Source organism: Protopterus annectens, chromosome 1.part0 (assembly GCF_019279795.1).
Source record: "Protopterus annectens isolate FY-2018-M chromosome 1.part0, PAN1.0, whole genome shotgun sequence".
Classification (NCBI taxonomy): Eukaryota; Metazoa; Chordata; order Ceratodontiformes; family Protopteridae; genus Protopterus; species Protopterus annectens.
The window spans coordinates 503,734,030-503,755,316 of record NC_056725.1 but is presented as its reverse complement, the minus strand read 5'-3'; positions in this window follow the sequence as shown (position 1 = coordinate 503,755,316).

Below are 21,287 nucleotides of genomic sequence, written 5' to 3'. Positions count from 1 at the left end.
GGGTAATGAATCCACACACGGTTAAGCTGCTGTTCTCATTGCCTAATGCAAGCAGCAAGGGTTATTGAGGAAGGCATGCATGTTTGAGATGAAGGTTGAAGTATGCCTGCGCAAGATGCTAGTGCTTGATGGAAAGAAAATAAATGTCTGTCTTGAATTTGGATCTGAGTCTGTACAGTACAAAAAGAAAAGAAATATATATGAAAGCATACTGAGTACCTGTGTTTGCTGGTTAGATCATTAATGCCATATCACAGACAGGTTATGGGTCAGTATACTTACATAGCAAGGGGTGTTTGGAGTCCTAACACCACCCTCCCATCAGGAGGTCCTGCACGCACTTCTTAAGGTCACTATAGTAGTGATGACATTGTTTCCTAGTGAGTCGGCTAAGTATTCCAAGCCTCAGCCTTATACTGAGACCAAGTACAGTGCCCCTGCAGCAGCCTATGGCTGTAGTGCTTCACAAGGAGTACAACACATACCCTGGATTCTTCAACACCCCACCTTTGTGCTCTGAATTTAAAGATGCATAGCCCTGTGAACTGCATTTGCACAACTGAAAGCATATGGACTCCTTAGCAGGCACATTATTACTTCTTGGCATCACATAGCAGGAAAGGTGTTAAACATGGCATTGAGCTTTCCTATGTGTAATGCTCAACCTATTGACAGAAGTTCCTTGTAGTTAGGAATGCTAAAGTGAATCAACTGTGACATATTGTACTGCTGGGACTTGCACAATGTTAAAATATTGTTGTACCAGCTGGGAATCAAACCCATGGGATAAAGCATGTAAAATTGAAACTTTGCTTATTAATTGACATTGCCACAGGGAAACTACTGCTTAATAATAGAAATTAGAATTATATTAATTTGGGAATTAATTGAGATACACTTCATAGAGGCCCAAATGAGTGTAATTTTAATTAGTCCAGGGAATGAATTCAGATATAAAGGTCAATATTTCTGTTTATAAATTTATTTCAGATAGAAGCAGTTGAATGAACTGAGTAATAAAGGTTGGGATATGTTGCATACACACTTCACAAGACATGACTGTCCTAAAAACATAGTTTGCCTATGTGAAGAGTCATAATTATAACAAAATTATTGTGCCCATCATACATTTGCAAGTGAATTTTATATTAACTGTCATCATTGTCAGGTTTAAGAAATTGGACATACATTAGCTTAAGGCTATATATGAAACATTAATGATATATGCTAAATAGAAAAGTTTACTTATACAAGCATTATTGATACATTGCTTGCAAGAAATATGTTTAATAGTATTATTTTTCTTTACTGTTACAGTCATAATAAAAATGTGTGAAATTAGATTTTTACACCCATTCTAAAAGCATCTTTTAGATTTGGATTTGAACCCTTAATCAGATATGTACTTTATCTAAACTCACTACACTTACACCTTGTACCAAAGAGATAGGTATGTGACTGGTGGAATTTCTCCATTCATTACTGTCCAGATTGCTGAGGAAAGGACACCATTGCTTGGAGTGATTGTGCCAAAAAACGCAGCCTAAACTATTTTTCACTTTTTTCCTTAGGTAGTGAACCATGTTTGTGTGCTGCCATGTGGAGAGAAATTGCAAATTAAAATAACTAAAAAATAAAAAAAATCACATATTGTAAATAATTGTGATGTGATCTATAAACAGGATTTGACCGATGCTTCATGTGCCTTCTTTTTGTCAATTCACTTCAGTTACACCTTGAGCCACAGAACTGGATATCTGTCAGGTGCATTCTCTACAGTAAGTACTATCCATGGTTTTGAGGGCCACTCAACAATGCCAGGCATATTTGCTGTATATAAGGCAGCCTAAACTAAATTTTTCACTCATTCCTTTAGTTAGTAAACCATGCTTGCATGCTGTCAAGTGGAGAGCAAATGGAAAAGGCGTTAGACAAAAAATGGTAGAGAAAAAAGATGGCAGTAAATTTAAATGCAATCAATGGGTATATGTAACAATGGCCAGAGCAAGAAGTGCATTCAAGTCACAGTCATCCTTTTCACATCTCATTGCAACATTAGAAATATACTTTGTGGAACACATTATCAGACCTTTAGTTAATAACAAATAATGTGAAAGTGGACTGGCAAAAGCTCACGTTGTTAACAATAGTGGCAAGAACTGCTTTTTAAGCAGTACAGTGGTATCAAAAATGTGATTAAATATGTATTCAGACCACCCTCTGTAAAATTATCAGTAAGTGCATTCAAACCATGTATCAGCTGTCCGTTTTCCCTAAGCTCACTGTACTTACACTTTGTGCCACAGAGAAAGTTACCTGACATGTGCATTTTCTTCAATATGTGATATCTAAAGTGTTAATGTCCACACAATGTCACTGGGGGGTTTGTACTACATATGGCAGCCTAAACTAAAATGTTTACTTTTTTTCTTAACTCATGAAAGTTAATTTCATGCTGTCAAGTGGCGAACAAATGCAGAAGGCCGTACTTATCAGAAACATTCAAACAACTTTTTGGGAATAACTACTTGAAGACACATGAAATGAATCACAGTGTATATCTAGTAATGAGCAGAGATACTACTGCTTTACATTGATACATTCAACCTTCTCACATCTCCTTGCCACATCAGTACTAACATTTATGTGTCACAATATCAGGACTTTAGCTAATGCCATGAGAATGGAAATGAGTACAGGAAACAGCAGAAATATTTTCATTGTTCATACAGCCCACACAATGAATATATATATATATATATATATATATATATATATATATATATATATATATATATGTAAACAAGAAACATCCTTATTAAATTATGTATGACATAGGCAATCTTTATATAAATGAAAATAACCCATAGCAACACAATCTCAGTTGCAAACATTATACCTTACAAACTGTGCCAACACAACTGTAGCTGCAGACATTATACATCACTTTTAATATGTCCAGTCATTGTCAGTCAACCATTACGTAGCTCATTCACATCCTGCCTTCTTTTAAACCTTGTTCCTCCTCTGCATGTACTGATCCCACAACTCACATTTTTTCCTATATAATTTGTTCCTACCCTTTTCTAAAGATCCCAATTCCAGTTGTTTTATCTCTGTTACTATCTTTATTACTTCTAATAAAGATTGTTTAGACTTTGATTTCCATTTTCTAGTAATTGCTTTTTTGGCAACCATCATAATTAGACTCAGCAAGGCATTACAATGCCTAGGCAATTCCAATTCTGTATCATACTGAAAACAATAATTTCCTTAATTACACCAAAGTGTTCACCCCATATCTCTGACAGAGCACGCTGCAGGGAACCTTTAAAGTCTGCCAACTCATTCCACTCCCACAAAATATGTTCCTAGTTACCTCTTTCTTCCCCATCATACCTCCAACACTTGCTGTCTGCCTGAAGAAAAATTCTCTGGAGTCTACTTGGGATATTAAAATATCTATCTAAACACTTCCAAACAAAGATCCTAAATATTCACAATTAATATTGACATAATTTCAAAGGACTTATCTGTCTGTCTGTCACTTTTAATCAATATTGACAGTGTTCCCACATCAACGCATTCATACATCAAAATGAGTGTCAATATTTACTATGACTGTGAACAGGTTTGAACTATTTGTACTGTTTCTCTAATTTTAATAAATTTACAAATTTTGCCACAGAAAAAAGAGTGTCGCGACTTGCATTTCTTCACTCATTACTGTCTAGACTGCTAAGGGAAGCATAAAGCAGTGGTGCAGCAGTTAGCATTGTCACCTCACAGAAAGAGGTTCTCTGGTTCGATTCTTGGCTGGGGTGTCTTCTGTGTGGAGTCTGCATGTTCTCCCTGCCTTCACATGGGTTCCCCTTGGTTGCTATAGTTTCCTCCCACATTCCAAAAACATGCATCTGGAGTTTTTCTCCTCGGGCCTCTGCTGAACATGGGCTCTGTCCCACTTGGACTTTCCAGGTAAACAATGTTGAATAAATGAATAACAACCCCAGTCTTTGCCGTCTTATTGATGGCAGTCCAAATAAAAAATGTCAGTTGTTACTTTGGACAGTGAAATGTTGTTCACTGCTATTGGCTGCTGCGAGTCAGCAGAGTGCAATGCCAAATAGCATGCAAATGATAAATGAGGGTGTGATGCCCCAGCACTGGCCCAGTAATCAAGGAGCCTCAAACCTCACCACTGGCAACAGTGGGGGATGTACACACTGGGAGGATGACAAGTACACACACAGTAAAGTGCAATTTCCCTTAAGAGCACACAGACATCACAGTCAGTCTGAGACTGGTTTCTCCCTCTTTCTCCAAATCCCCAATAAGACTCCCCACTGGCACAGCTATAGAGTTGAAATCTAAACTGAGTGGCCAAGCTAAGAACTCCAGGACCATCTCTGTACAACCAGTGCTTCATGTCCCTGCCCAAGTAGCTGATACACACAAACGCACACACACACACCCCTGGGAAAGGCTGGCAGAGGTTTACCAGCTATGCCCCCTTCTGCCCAGACTACTTATCTGCTACTTTAAGGCCCTTAACAAAGGGTGTCCAATCCTACTGTGTAATGTTACTATTAATCCAAATGGTAGTTTGACCAAGAGCAAGACTATTAGGAGTGGCCCACTGTGTCACCAAATACATATGCAAGTACTCTCAGAGCTTAAATATGTCTTACAGATATCAGCCACAAAGATACAATTAAATACATTTAATAATAAATAAAAGAGCAAGAAAATACTCAATAAATCATAATAGTAACTTCAGAGTTCAAAATCACAGGAAATATTTAAAACAACATTGTAGGACAGTGTCAAATAAATACAGAAAAAATCTAAACTAACCTTTACTATATTCCTTACTGAATCTAAAATAAATTACTGTACCATAGTTAACTTACAGCAAGGCAAGTGCAGATGTGATGAGTGGATATTTCCAGGTCAAAGACAAAATACAAAATGCACAGTCATTCTCTCAGAGTTCTTAAATTAATAGCAAATATTACTGCTGGGATACTTACAGTATGACATCACTTTTTGTCACCTGACTTCAGTTCCCAGGCTCAAAAACAACCCTTGCTAGAAACTGCTAGCATTTAGCATCTTCCTGTGAAAATTCATCGCCTTCAGATGTTTGCAGATCCTGGAGGTCATAAAACAATAAAATACTTCTACATCTCATGCCTAGTAATTATCTCTCTTTCAAGGCAACACAGAGAGTCCCCTAGTGTAGACATCATGTTTCCTGTTGACTGAAACTGAAAAATAACATCTCTTGTTTATAGCCCAGCAATAAAGTAATTCAATCTCAAGTATTCTTAAGTTTTGCAAGTTAATCTCCTGTTAAAATTCATACATCTAAACAATTACAATAGTGTATAAAAGTATCTCTTCAGCACACGTGTATACAACATGACATACAGTTCTAATACATTTGTAAGACAAGCAGATGAATCATGTTGATATTCACAAATGACAACCACTTGCAAAATTCCAGATAGCTGTGCTGGCAGTATCTCCTTCTGCCACACTTCTATATAAATCATATTAATATTCACAAATGACATATAATTATTTGCCAAAATTCCAGATAGCAGGGTTGGCAATATTTCCTTTTGTGATGGGCGAAAAACGTGTGTGTGTGTGTGTGTGTGTGTGTGTGTGTGTGTGTATATATATATATATATATATATATATATATATATATATATATATATATATATATATATACATACACAGTAGAGAGTCGATTATCCAAACTAATTTGGACCTAAGATAGTTCAGATAATCAAACATATAACTGAACAGAATAAAAAAACTTCTAAAATCTTGTTTTTTCTGCAAGAAGGGAATTCACTTTTCAAATGTCCAGCGATTCCAGTAAAGAATAAAGAATATTTTTCTCACATGAACGGGCTACAAGCTCAAAAACATGTACAAGTGGATACATATAACATTTTATGATTTTTCCTATTTGAAAACTTTGGTAGGCTGCGTTCGGATAATTGATGTTTCAGATAATTGACATTTGGATAATCGACTCTCTACTGTATAAATATTTATTTATACATGGGTCCCTGTCAGAAGCTCAAGTTCTCAGAAACTAGAAAATCATATTGTCAAGAAGATATAATCGAGTTTCCGAAAACCTTAAGCTTTTGAATGGGGATTGCGGTACAGTGCAGATCAGGGAATTTACCCTTTTTCCCACTGTAGTGTGATCTCAGAGTTGGTATATATAAGCACCTCCTGCATGGGAGGTGCAGAGGAGCTTGCCCCCTGCAAAAATGTAGGAAAAATTTAGATTTTTGTTCTTTTTTGAAGTTTGAATTTTCGGAAACTCGATCATATTGTCTTGACAATATGAATTTCAAGTTTCTGAAAACTCGAGCTTCTGACATAGGCCTATATATATATATATATATATATATATATATATATATATATATATATATATATATATTTATGTTTATCATCACAATTTCGAAAATGTTTTGTGCGAGTAATGACTTACTTGAAAAACATTGTCCAAATTTACATTAGCGAACAATCACAGGAACGAATAAAAAAAAAAAAAACAATTTGAATTCGAACTATTGACAAGCCCCTGTACTCCCCCCCCCCCGCTAATTATATATACTAACTCCGAGGATGCACTACAGTGAAGGAATGGGTACATGTCCTGATCCCCACTGTAGTGCAATCTCTCTCAGAATGCCGAACTCACAAAAGTGCAAATGCACACTGGCATTCGCTCTTTTGTGTCTTCGGCATCTTTTGGTCCACTAATACGAACCATTGAAACCATCCTTTTACACATCTGCCATTGCAGATATACACCATGACAATGTGATAGTAAACTTATATATATATATATATATATATATATATATATATATATATATATATATATATATATATATATATATATATATATATATATATATATATATATATATATATAGATAGATAGATATTGATATATACATATATAGTTGTTCAGATACTTTAAACGTGCATTTCACAAGTTTAAGCAACTTTGTTGTTTTGCAACAGGAACCTTTATGAGTTTGAACACTCAAACAAGGGTAGTGGGGACAATCATTTAAGAGTATTTTCCATAGTTGCCACAGACAAAGACATATATTTGCAGGGAGAGAAAGTATTTAGATGTACTGATAATGTGACATTGTATCAAGTCACATTGAAAGTGCAACAGAAACAAGCTACGAAAGCTGTCCTTTCTTATTCGACAGTAAATGTATGGAGGATTGTGATATTGCAAATAGTTAGGGTACCCATGTACTCACACAATATTAAACAAAGAATGCAAACACCACAGGTGTATTCATTTCTTTCTTTATGGTGCTTCATTCCTTTAGCTATGCTTTCTTAATATCAGTTCTATCTCTGTTTTATTGCATAGGCAGTGCATGGAGCATGCTGATTATACTCCAATATTGGAAAAAGATAAATCAATTAAGTGCCAGAGTGGTATGATACCCGACCTTAATTGTTAAGACCTTCTGCTTGTGTTATTAAGGTCAGATCTAGCACTCAACAGTAAAATCTGCCAGTACTGTCCGGCAATGACAGTGGCAGAACACAAGATTTGTTTCTACCTGCTGTCTGTACCAATAAAGTGTCTCAAACTTCCTCTTAAAAACATAAAAAGTAGTTAGAATAACAGTATGTGGTTTGCCCATATTTTCTAAAAGATACAGGTTCTAAAACTTAAATGTATGCCATTATTTAATAACTTCTATCCCCAGTGGTTTGTTTGAAACACACACAAATTTTATGATGAACTGACCAAGTATATGAAGCAGTTATCTAGACTTTCTGTGAAAATCAGCACAGTTAAGAAGTACAAAAGGTAAGTGTAAATGTAACGGGCTGTGTTCTTACACTACCTCTCTGATAGTATCCGCTAAGTGTTTTATGGCAAACCACTTAGCATATTTTTTTGTTGTTGTTTTTTTCTTTTTTGTAACTAGGAGTACATGGAGCACTTAAGGCTCCATGCACTACAAAGAATTATAATCGGGTCTCACTGATCTGAAAGGTTTATGTGTTCTTGACATGGATGCCAAGATTCACCTCTTGAGCTTTGCTCTCAAGGTGAATTTCTTGGCATCCATGTCTCAAACACTGGATCCAGATAGTTCGATACTGCAAAAAAAAACCAAAAAAAAAACACAACTTTGAGAATTATCCATTGTCTATACTGCTGTATTTTCAAGGTATGTTATTTCTTACATGATGCTTTAGTTTACCATTAAAAGGTGAATCTCACTGACTGCTGAAAACCATTTTTTTTTCTTGTTTCTTCTTTATCCCTTTCATTTATCATAGCTACATCTGCATTACAAAACATATGCTACAGAATGCTGTATGACCTATTTTTTAGTTTGCATTTCATCTATTATTTGTATCATCACTGTTTATCTGTCCTGTCGAGCTTTTCTCCCCAGGCTTCCGCTGAAAAAGGGCTCATGCTCCGGCAGACATTTCCGGTTAAGAAATGTCAAAATAAAATAAATAAATAAATAAAATTTGATGTTTGTACAGTCATGCAGATGATTGAATTATAACTTTGTAGGAAGGCCTGGAGTTAAGAAATGTCAAAATAAAATAAATAAATAAATAAAAATTGATGTTTGTACAGTCATGCAGATGATTGAATTATAACTTTGTAGGAAGGTCTGGAATTTTTTTCTGCGTTAGCAGGAAAATAAAAATGTATTTTGTTTGGGAATTTCTACCTGACTGCCCTCCACAGCAGTAGAGATGGCATTTGTAATAGTTTAGTCTTACATTTCTAATGCTTCTTCTTTTGGCTTTTCCCATTTAAGGGTCGCCACAGCAGATCACTTGTCCACTCATAATTGGCAGTGGAGTTTTACTGTGTCGAGTTGCCAGCCCGGCACCCTTCCTTCCATGGAAAGCACACACATGCATGCACTCACGCCTGGGGCCAATTTAGAGTGTCCAATCTACCTATAGCATGTCTTTGGGATATGGGAGGAAACCGGAGCACCCAGAGGAAACCTGCATGACCACAGGGAGGACATGCAGACTCTGCACAGAAAGCACTCCAGCTAAGGATCGAACTGGAGAGCCTCTTGCTGTGAGGCGGCAACACTAACTGCTGCACAACCACGGCCACCCTCTTACATTTCTAATGCTACAATTTTTAATTGTTTTTTTTTTTTTATGCTGCACATTACACAGTTAAATCTTACTGAAGTGTTATAGATAATTATTAATATTTGATTTAGAATTTATTTTTGGGTGGGGGGGGTTTCCTAACTTGTGTGTAGTCACAGGGAGCATGTTGTTTGTCTTTTCAGCTTTTCCCGCTTAGGGGTCGCCACAGCAGAACTCCGGTCCGCTAATGATTGGCAGTTGATTTTTATGGTGCCGAGTTGCCAGCCCGATGCCCAACCTTCAGCGAAGGCACGCCCATTCACGCATGTCTTTCGGAGGCCACTCGACCGCAGAGAGGACATGCAGACTCCACACAGAAGGCACTCCAGCCGAGAATCGAACAGGAGAACCTCTTGCTGTGAGATAACAATGCTACCACTGTACCACCATGGATTCAGTCACAGGGAGCATAAACTTTTAAATTGTTGTGTGCATGTTGGCTGCACGTAGTAACACATAACTGAGTTTACAGCTAGCCTGTATGTGTATTATATAGGTAATTATGTGTATCTATTTTCTATTTTATCTCATACAGGGATATGGTACCCAAGAAGAAATTTGTATCCCACAAGCCACCATATACTGATGCAGAAAATAAGGTCATTATCCAGTACTTTCCCTACCATGGAACTTTTCTGTTAGTGGGAAGTAGAGGTGACCAATCTGCCCAAGAGATGATATGGCAGCAGGTGGTCTATGACATTAATGCTTTCGGAGGGCATGGGAGAACTTACTCCCAGATACAACACTGGACAAGTGATATGATAATGTCTGCCTGCTGCAGGGCAGCTGCAATTGCCCAGGAATAGGTGGCTAAAAGGGTGGTCCTGCAACTGAGCCAACACTAATTGAAACAGAGAAATTCCTGTCCACTGTTAGAGATCCAGATAGCTTGTCAGAGGGTTCCCACAAAATCCATAATATTGGTACAGATGAGGACAACAGACCCAGCGTGTCACGAGTACACCATCATCCTGGTACGCAAAAATGAAAAATGTCATTGTTATATCTTTATGTATTCATCTTAGATGTCTAATATTAATATATATATATATATATATATATATATATATGTATATATATATATATATATATATATATATATATAATATATATATATATATATGTATATACACACACACACACACACACACACACACACACACACACACACATATATATATATATATATATATATATATATATATATATATATATATATATATATATATAGAGAGAGAGAGAGAGAAAGAGAGAGGGAGAGAGAGAAAGAGCCAGCAATAACTGTGAGACAGACTACAGTCATGCAGAAATACTGGAGGGTGATTTGGTGGAATTCAACTGTTAAGTACATTTTTGTATGAGAACATTTTTAATCTGCACTTGTGAAGGGGGTTGTTCTTTTTTTCTTATTTCATTTGCATTGTGATACTTAGCAGACTTCTTTCTTTTCCATTCCTCACATAGAGGCCCTTCTGGATTGCTGGCTGCCAGCCCACCAGCACATGATAAACACACATTCGGTTATTTTTATTACTGTATATAAGATATAAGGTTATGAGAGCAAAGTCTGTGTTGCTTTAGCATCTGTTAGAGTTTAACATACCCTTTGTATAAGGAGAATATGTGATCAAATGTATTCTCTCTCATTTTGTGTCTGCTGTGATTACTGCTTGTTATTATACATGATCCTGAGAGTGGCACTGAGGAACTCCTACCACCTCATGATGTATCTGTAGCCTGTGATGATGATGATGATACTCGTCACTCATTAGACCCATTATAGAGTACAACGCCCCTTTTGGAATGTACCTCACAAGACATCTGCAGCAGCTGGAAAGGCCACAGAAATACCTCACAAAGAGGATTACTGGCCTCAAACAAATGCCCTACACTGACCACTTCAAAAAACTCCAGCTTTACTCCATAGCATATCGCCTATTCTGAGGTGATCTCTGCCTAACATATAAAGCTATGTCAAACCCAGAGCTGTTGGACATGCTACACCTAAAGAAATCCCAATCCCTCCGAGCTACACGCTCTAGGGACCTAAACCTTGTCACCACAATAAACAGAACACGCTGGAGGGATAGATTCCTGTCCCGAGACTTCCTATACTCTGGAACAAGCTACCCATCTATGTCAAGCAAAGTTCTTCATTAGCACTCTTCAAGAAAAATCTTGATGAGTGGATGGGAAATAGGAAATACACCCTGGGGATCACTTCTGTGTCTCTGCTGGACAGTGGCACAGGAAAATAACTTTCCTGGGTGGCGTAAGCTATGGAATCTTGCTGGCTAGGCTTACATAAGCCCTTGGGCCGATAGCCTAGTACCTACCTATGAACCTATGAACAGGCACAATCTGGGCATGTGGAGGGTCAGTATGACACTGAGGTTTGGCTCCCTCATCCCCTTCCCACATTTCAGGTACAGTCAGTATGCCTATGCAGACCCATGACACTGAGACCCCTGATTTAGGACAAGTTGAGGGTGACACAGTTGATCAGGGTAGTGTGGTTACTCCAGTTCTAAATTCATTTGCTTCTGTCATTAGCCATCGTGAGGGCATGGTGCCACACAGGAGGGTTGTTGGGGTGCTCGGAGGAGGCCTGCTGTCCATTCTACTTCTGATGCTGGTGTGTCATTATGTGCTCCCAGGTGTATGTGTGGGGCTGTAGTGGAGGCATAGACAAGTTCCACCAGGGATTTGGAAGAGATAGTGCGACTGTATTAATGGTATAATGATTAAGGTGTTTACCTCTCACACCAGAGGTATAGAATTTTATTCTCATCAAGGGAATTTGGCTTGCTTAAAATGGCCCACAAGGGCAGAAAGCCTAGTACTTAGCTATGAACTTATTATTATAAAGGTTGAGGGGTTGGCATAATGGTTAAGGTATTTACCTTACACACACAAGATGCATGGTTTTATTCTCATAGAGGGTAATTGGCTAGGCATATAATGGTCCATAAGGGCAGTTAGCCTACTACTAATCTATGAACCTATGAACCTAAACATTGTGTATTCTGATGTGAGTGAGTCCTTGAAGCATGTGGGCAATTCCTTGGACAGGATGAATGACACACTGGATTAGGCAGCACCTATGATGGAACATCTGTTGGGGGAGTGGACATACATATGGCTGGAAAGCCATTACATCTTCTGGTGATAACAGATGTGGTAGTACAAGATCCTGCTCTCATAGTGACACTACATCCAGTGCTCCATCAGAGGTTATGATGTCCACACCCAGATGTGGTAGACCATGGAGTCATGGTTCTGGATGTAGCTGTAAGGAGAGCTTCTCCAACAGGCATCACTCACACTCAGGTAGTACTCCGACTTTTAACTAGGGCCATGGAAGTACCACTGCAACTCCTGGCAGAGGTGGTTCTTGTATTCAGAGGTGACAATGCTAAAATAGCTACTCTAACATGCACAGCTCATTGTGTTCATGCATTCACACACACACACACACACACACACACACACACACACACACACACACACACACACACACACACACAGAAATTAATTTACTTGCCCATACCACTTCAGACACATGCAAGCTATCTAAACAGTGCATTTGTTGTTACTGGCCCTGAACACTGCATACTCTGGGAGATACATATGTTTCTTACTTGTACACAATTACTTCTTTGGTGTCAGCCTTGCCTTCCTACCCCCACCACCCTGTGCAAATGATGATGACTGTGCCCTGCCCTTTGCATGTCTTTGTGACTTAGGGTTGCATATATGTCTGATGCACACAGTAGATAGCTAATGCTTGCTTATTCATAAACTTGCATTTATCAATATGCATTGCAGAAGAAAAGCTGTTTTTTGCTCATACTCATTTGTAAATGATTGCTTCGATAATTGTTGAACATCATTGTATGTTTGTCATTACAGCATCAAAAGCTTTAGGTACTTCAGTCTTGCTTCTTGGTATTGTTGTGCAAATGACGGTATAATTGACCTGTTTCATGTTTTATAGATAATGGTCAATTGAAATGCTTGGTGCATAGTATTGTTTGTAATACATAGGTGAATATAGCAAAGATCCGACAGAGGACATAATACTGACATCTGTATACCTCAGACAAATGCACTGCTTAAGGACTTATACATATTTCCATATGAGAATAATTGGTTGTACAACTTTTTTGTTTACAGGTTCCATACTTACCTTGTCATTAGTGCAGGTACAAATTGTGTCCTTGGGGGGGGTTGTCCCTGTCTGATGCTATCAGAACACAGCCATTGCATGGTTAATTTAAGGTTGTGCTGCTTGAAAGGCCTCAATTTTCCTATTTATATGTGGGAGGGATCTTGGGCTTTGAGCTAGGTAGTGATTGTGTGTGTTATGCTTTGCCTCTTAGTAAGAGCCATGGCATACAGTGCACAACTCCATCTGCCAGCACCAACTGCAGCAGCTGGTTCTCTATCAGACTTCTCATCTCTACCCACTGTTCCTGCTACTGGCTCTGTGATCCTTGAAACTATGGTCCTGCCCCTGCTGTCCTTGTTGAAGCTGTTTCCTGAGTATTATATTACTGTAAGTATTTTGGCGGAGGTGTCTGGGTCCTACTGCAGTTCACCTCCCTGATGTATCTAGACAATGGAAACATGATTTCAGCAATCCAAATACACTTTCTGTGATATTCCCAGTTTAAATGTGGGCATCATTGTATCCTTGCTCAGTGAGATTGTGTGGGTTTCTCATGGGTGTCATGAGCCAGGGCTCTAGTGCATAAACTGCATTCTCCACTAGATGACTTTGAGGAATGTCAACCCTAGCAAACCTAGTGTACAGCTCACAAGTGTGCCATATGTGTGAGTTGTGGAAAGTACCTGGGTTACCTGTACAGATATTGTAGATGATCCCCTTGGGTAGTACAGACAACCTGACAGTTTATAGAGTGGAAACCTTTTCTGTTGATGTACCTATTTCCCTGTTTCCTAGGTGGAGATTTTATTTGTATGTGCATGCAATCCATGGCCCCCAACACTTCAGGAAAGTGTGCTACTGCATAGAATTGCTGCATGGCTCTTGCTCTCTTCTGTGGAGGTTGTGGGAAAAAGATATTCTCACTTGTATGTAGTAGCACTGCATTTAAAAAGTGATATAATATTCTAGAGGTTGATGCCTGGGACACACTTAGTATTATCTTCCCTGTGGGTTTCTGGAAAGTACCAGTAGCTAGTATATGTAATGTTACACATACTACCTTTGTTTCCACTGGGATGGGTTCTCCATGATTTCCCTGGGGCCTAAGGTGGGGATCAGCAGAGGCTGCCTAGTTCCTCCAGTGTTTCCCTATCCACTCTGTATCTCTCAACAGTTTCTGTGCCATACGGTCTGTGATAAATCAAATGGGATCTAAACACTCTCCTTCTTCTTGCCAGATATCTGACAGCAGCATCAGCTCCCTGATTCAAAGCCTGTTGCACGTACAGCCTAATAATAATAGCAACCCCTAACATGCTTTTTATTATGTGTAACTGCTGTATTCCAAAGAGTTTTGGTGTACAGAGCAAAAAGGCTACATTGAGTGTACACAATTGTTTTATAGGTTCCTGAATAGCTCCACCATATTAAATTAGTTAGTATGGAATTCAGCTCTTTATGTTGTAATTAGCATTTCCTGCTGTTTTGTGGCTGTACAAATCATGCAGAGCTGTTTAGTGAATACCAAATAGTGAGCTATTGTATAGCTGTTAATAAGTCTGGCTCAAAGCCTCAGACAGAGTACATCTATAATATTTTCAAACAAACTAAAATATGGTTTAGCTATACCTTTACAGTTATTCAAAACCAATTCCCTTATTTTAAGTATTTTTTTATTTGTAACTTTTCCTTATAGAATCGGAGCAGAAGTCATTCAGAATATTTTTCAAAATGGTGAATGAGATGTTGTCTTGTATTTCCACCCATATATACCTTTCTCTTATAAAGAGTGTTATGAAATGCAATAAAAGTTCTGATCAGGAATTTTGCTCTCATTGATTTCATGGCTTCGTAGTCACTTTAATTAACTTGTGTATATAGTCCCCTGTAGTCACATATTTTTGTAAATAATTTTTGGCTTCTATTCAGCATCTGATCACCAAGCCATGTTTATTATAACACTGCATGTTTCTTCTCACTTTTGACCTCAACAGATTGCAGGGGAAAGAAGTGTCTGAGGTCACGTTGTTGCAGGAATTTAGGGAATGTTTTGCACCTAATACTCCATCCTGAACTGGCAGGCAGGACAGCTGCAATTTCCAGCTAGCACAAGCCACTGCACATGTGGAAGTCTTTCCGCCTGTGGTGCTCACCTGGAGTGCATTTACTCCTTGGCCAGTCATAGTCTCCTTAGTGTTTGTACATTGGAATGAAGAGTACTGGGCCTTTCCACACATGGTACCTCCTTACAGTATTTCATCCTGCCTCTCTCCTGAAATGTGCCTCACTCTCATCCCCTCCTCATTTCCCCCTTCACTAACAAGGCTGGTAGTAGAATCCAAATCTTCTAAGGCAGAGTTAAAATCACAGATGTGAGACACCCCTTTAATCCCATGCCTTTACATGTAGCTGCTGCTGATGTCACCCTTCTCTGAATGTGAACAACACAGAAATAAAGAAAGTCATCTATTAATTCTTTATTTCCTTTCAACTGGCTGATGTTTGTCTAGAAATTCTAATCAATGTAATCAATATTTGCTTAATGCGTCATGTGTTGATCAAGGTTAGTAGTTTTCAAACCATCAGGCACTTACTCTTGTACCTAGAGAGAAAATGGCTTTAGAATATATATGTATATACAATACATATAAATGGTTATAGTATGATTTGTGAATTTGGAGGATTTCCCCAAACACTATATACTTTAAAACTTAAGTTTATGTATTGCAGGCTGAACTGCAACGCATTAAAAAGCCATGTAAAAGGAATTATATAAGGTGGGATGAAATAACTAGTTGTAACTTTCTACATAGTCACTGTGACTGAAAGAGAGTGGTATACTGAACCTTTTTTATATACATCATATACAGGGAATCTTTATTGTATTATTTATTTATTTAATTGTCACACGGCTGACAATAAAATAAATAAATAATAAAATAAATGCATTACTTACTTGAGAATACGGAATGTGGTACACATCTAGTACGGCCGTCCCTCCTAGAATACAGCTGAGCAGCTGTCTGTAAGGATTGCCACCAGTAGAAATATTTCTGTGCATAGGTTACAGCAGCAGCGGCTATGCTATTCAGCCATATTGCTCTACGGCAAATTGCTGCTGCAGCCATTTGGTATCAGCGATGTAGCTCGCAGGGAAATGTCTTGCGAGCTACACGCCAGAACCCTTATTAAAGCTTTATGTGGAATTTGCATTCTGTTCATGGTGGTTCATTCAACTGTTTGTTTTTAAGTTACTTTGGATATAGACTACCTTTGGTGGTGTGACTTTCTTTTTCTTGAAGTGTTGCTGGACATAGGTCATAGACTTTACTAGGTAAAAAACTTAAAAATTAAATTCTTAATAAAAGTCTTAATGTGTTTTCATATACTTTAGGAAAGAAACTCCTGCAGTTTCAATGTATGGCAATTAGAAGTTTTCTTGCTGTCTCTCTCTTTCTCTCTCTCGCTTTTTTTTTTTTTTTTGCAATAATTATGTTGTCATGGTGTCTTCAGTTAATATGTCTTAGATTCCATTCCTACCCTTCAACAACTGAAATACCATTTTGATAAGGCTGAAGTTACATATGTCATGTAGGTGGATATATTTTAAAAAGTTATCAGTTTAACTAATTGCTGGTGTATGCCTTTATTCATTAAATCAGACAAATTTTCTTAAACAAGTAAATTTAACGAGGAAGCAAGTATAGGAATGTCATTGGTAGGAGGCAAATTTTGTCTTTTATGTCTATTGTTATACTGTTATACTTTGATATTCTGTAACAAATGTGGAGTCATTCCCTGAAATATCAAACTGCTATTTCTTCTACGACCCTAACTTGGCAAATTCTTTACAAAGGAGCAATAGAAATCATTGCGTTGCAGAAACATTTGTCACTATAATGGAAACTAAACTAAAAAAGAGATCTAGGATTCCTAGAAGAGTACAGAATAATTATATCCCTACAGATCTGTCTGTAACCTCTGGTAAGAAATGTTTAATCTTTAGATCTGTGACTGAGCTCTGATAATTCTTTTCATAAAACATATTTAGAAATTAGATAAAAGTAGTCCTAGAATTCTGTTTACTTACTATTGTACAAAAAAAAACAGCAAGCTTCACAACGCTGAAACAATTTTAATAGAACAAAGCTTTCAGATTCAAAGATCCTTCATCAGTGTTACAAAAATTAAAAACACAATGCATTTCATATATACAATTCAATTAAATTTAAAATAAAACATGACACAACCTAACCTATGAGAGTTATATTACAATTATAACTAATCAGCACCACTCAACATTTAAAAATAAAAGGCATTTATACACACACACACACATATATATATATATATATATATATATATATATATATATATATATATGTATAAAAAACTACTAAGCCTTTCAATCTTATTAACATGTTGTTTTTAAATGGGTTTAAGGGTAATCTGTTTATTTAAACCAGGATATATATTCACCTGTAGGCGTAATATCTATTCAAATTCTTTAATATCCAACTTGTTATTAACAACACCACATCTAATACTTGGGTGTATAACCTCTATAACCCTAATGATAAAAGTGTGTGAACTATCATACGCCTGTATATGTTTTTTCCACTTTCCTACGTATGTCCAATCTATGTTCTATAATTCTGTCTCTCATTCTCCTACTTGACTTCCCTACATAAAATCCCGGACATCGACAACAGGTAGCTAGATAAACAACTAAAGCAGTGTTTTGCAAGTAGCACTAGCATTAAAGCTATATTTCTTTTGATTAACCAGATGTGCAAACCCATTAGATATACAAATATCATCACAACATGAACAATTCTGGCATGGAAAAGTTCCCTTTTTATTAAAGGTAATATATTTTCTTCGATTTAAAGCAAACTCCTTGTAGCACAAACACTGTTTCAGATTGCTACAATTTCTATAAGTAAAGGATGGTTTATCACATAGCCACTTCTTATGGCCTGGTATAGCTTTGAATGTATCCCAATTTTGTCTAATAATTTTCTCTATTGGGTGACTAGCTGTACTATAAGTCATTAAATGTCCTAATTGTTGAAATTCATGTTCAGGTTCAGTACGTGCATCTGTATCATACCAATTTGAAAAATAAGGTTTAGCCTGTCCATGTCTTGAATCCATTATACTATTCCTAGTTTCCTCCAGTTCATTGGTATTATAGCCTCTTGCTAAAAAATCTTCTGTCATTTGTGCCATTTGATTAATGCACATAGCACGATCTGTATTTAATTTACTAACTCAAAGGTACTGGCTCCTAGTAATACCTTTCTAAGTGTGTCTCGCATGCATGCTTCTTTTATGCAGATATTTATTGGCATGCACATCCGTCTTAAAAACACTTGTATTAAACTCCATCCCATCATACTGCAACCTAACATCCAAGAATTGGATTTCAGTTGAAGAAGTACACATTTCAAATTTCAAAAAATCAGTAGTTTGATTCAAACAGACAAGAAATTCATTCAGTTCAATATTGTCCCCATGCCATATCAAAAAAACGTCATCCATGAAATGTTTACAGAAAGGATCTGATGCAAACATATTGTTACTACTTCTTCCCACTTTCCCAGTGTTAGATTTGCATATGTGTTTGCAATTGCAGTACCCATAGCAACACCAGATAATTGATGATAAACTTGCTTGTTAAATAGAAATATATTATTTTCTAATACTAACTCTAAAAGATCACAAAACATCTCAACTTGTCTTGCATTATAGTGCCCATATTCACATATAACTTCCCTCACTTTTTCAACACCATAATCATTAGGGATCACAATGACTAGGGATTTAATATCAAGTGTTATTAGTAAGAAGTCCTTTTCATTATTGGAATTCGACCATTGGAATGATTTCCTAAGGAAGTCACTAGTATCTTTTATATAACTAGGAATATAACTTAGAAATTCTTTCATAGTATCTTGTAGATACACGGATATGGGCTCAGTGGTCCAGCCCCTTCCAGAAACTATTGGTCTCATAGGTGGTTTGTTTCTGGACTTATGGATTTTTGGAAGGCCATATAATACAGGAACAGTAGGACATGGAACAGAAAAGTAATTAAACATTGTAATATCAATGTCATTCATAAGCTGAAGATCATAAATGCACATATTAATTCTACTAATGATACAATTTACATCTTTTTCCGCAAGTGACTTAAAAATTTGTGTATCAGATGCCAAATCATTCATTGAATTGATATAGTCATCCTGATTCATCACAACAATACAACCACCTTTGTCAACTTCCTTAATTATTATACTTTGGTTATTTTCCAAAATGTTAAGTGCCTCAAACTCCTGTTCTGTTAGACTATACATTTTCTTAAAACTGCCCTTCTACAAATCTCGTATTTGTTTTTTATAAAGAATATTAAATGCAAGTATTACAGGATCACTTATAGGTATAAATGTGCTAGTTCTTTTGCACTGAGTAGGCATAAACTTCATTGAATCTTTAAAAATATATGTAAGATTTAGATTTCGACAGAACATTTTCAAATCTGTAATGGCACTGACCCTATTATCTAAGTTAGCAGGTATAAACTTAATGCCACATTTCAACAAAGAAATAGCTGCTTCTGATAGTACAAAATTACTTAGATTAACAGCCGCGGTGATGCAGCGGTAGCATTGTTGCCTCACAGCAAGATGGTTCTCCTGTTCGATTCTCGGCTGGAGTACCTTCTGTGTGGAGTGTGCATGTCCTCCCCGTGGTCGAGTGGCATTCGAAAGACATGCGTGAATGGGCATGCCTTCGCTGAAGGTTGGGCATCGGGCTGGCAACTCGGCACCATAAAAATCTACTGCCAATCATTAGAGTGGTGACCCCTAACTGGGAAAAAGCCAAAAAGACAAACAACAATTATTGAACATTGTTCATTAGAAAATAATGTTATTTCAGTCTCAGAATTATTTATCACAGCACTTATTGCCGTTTGTTCATCTTGCTCCGTGTAACAGGGCCTTTCTGAGTCCTTCCCCTTGATTGCAAGCATTTCCTGGATATGTCGCATGTTTGAACAACCACCTGTTCTGGTAGTTTTATCTGAACCCATTGATTTTTGTCTAAAAAAATGTATTATGTGATACAAAAGGTCTGTGAGAGGTTTCTTCATTAACGGACATTCCCTTGATGCCAAAGGTGGTTGTATTGTTGTGATGAATCAGGGTGACTATATAAATTAAATGAATGATATGGTATCTGCTACACAAATTTTTAAGTCACTTGCAGAAAAAGTGTAAAGTGTGTCATTAGTATATTAGTATTAGTATTAGGATCTTTTTGTTAAATTCTAGCTAGACATCTCTTCCATATTCACCCATCCCCTCTAACCTAAGCAGGTCAGTCTCCTTTTCTGTTCTGACCTTTAGCAAGTCTTTGTATAAAGTCCACTATCTTCCTATTCATTTGCCTATAGTCAAGACTTATCTGGAATGCTCCCCCTTTCCTGTTTCCACACTTCTTTGTCTTAGCTCCACTCTGTCATATCAGCACTATTAACTGATTGAATCTTCGTCATTCTCTTATTTCCAGCTTTAATTCACTTCTGACATAATCCCAATTATCAGCCCTCTGTTATCCAGAGATATCAGATTTCTCACGGGACAGGTAAGGACAAAAAAAAAAGGTCCCTCATTGTCAGAAAAATCTGTATTCAAACATCTATAAACTGTTAGGGAAATGTGTGCTTTAGACAGGAATAAATGTGCTCAAATCTATATGGAGAGCAAAGGTAGAAAAATAGTATGATATGTAATGCATTTAATTCTGTTTTACTAGAATAATAGAAATAAACTCGCATATTATTGCTTGAAGCATAAGCTGCAGTATAATTAGAAACTTGGCCTTGGCA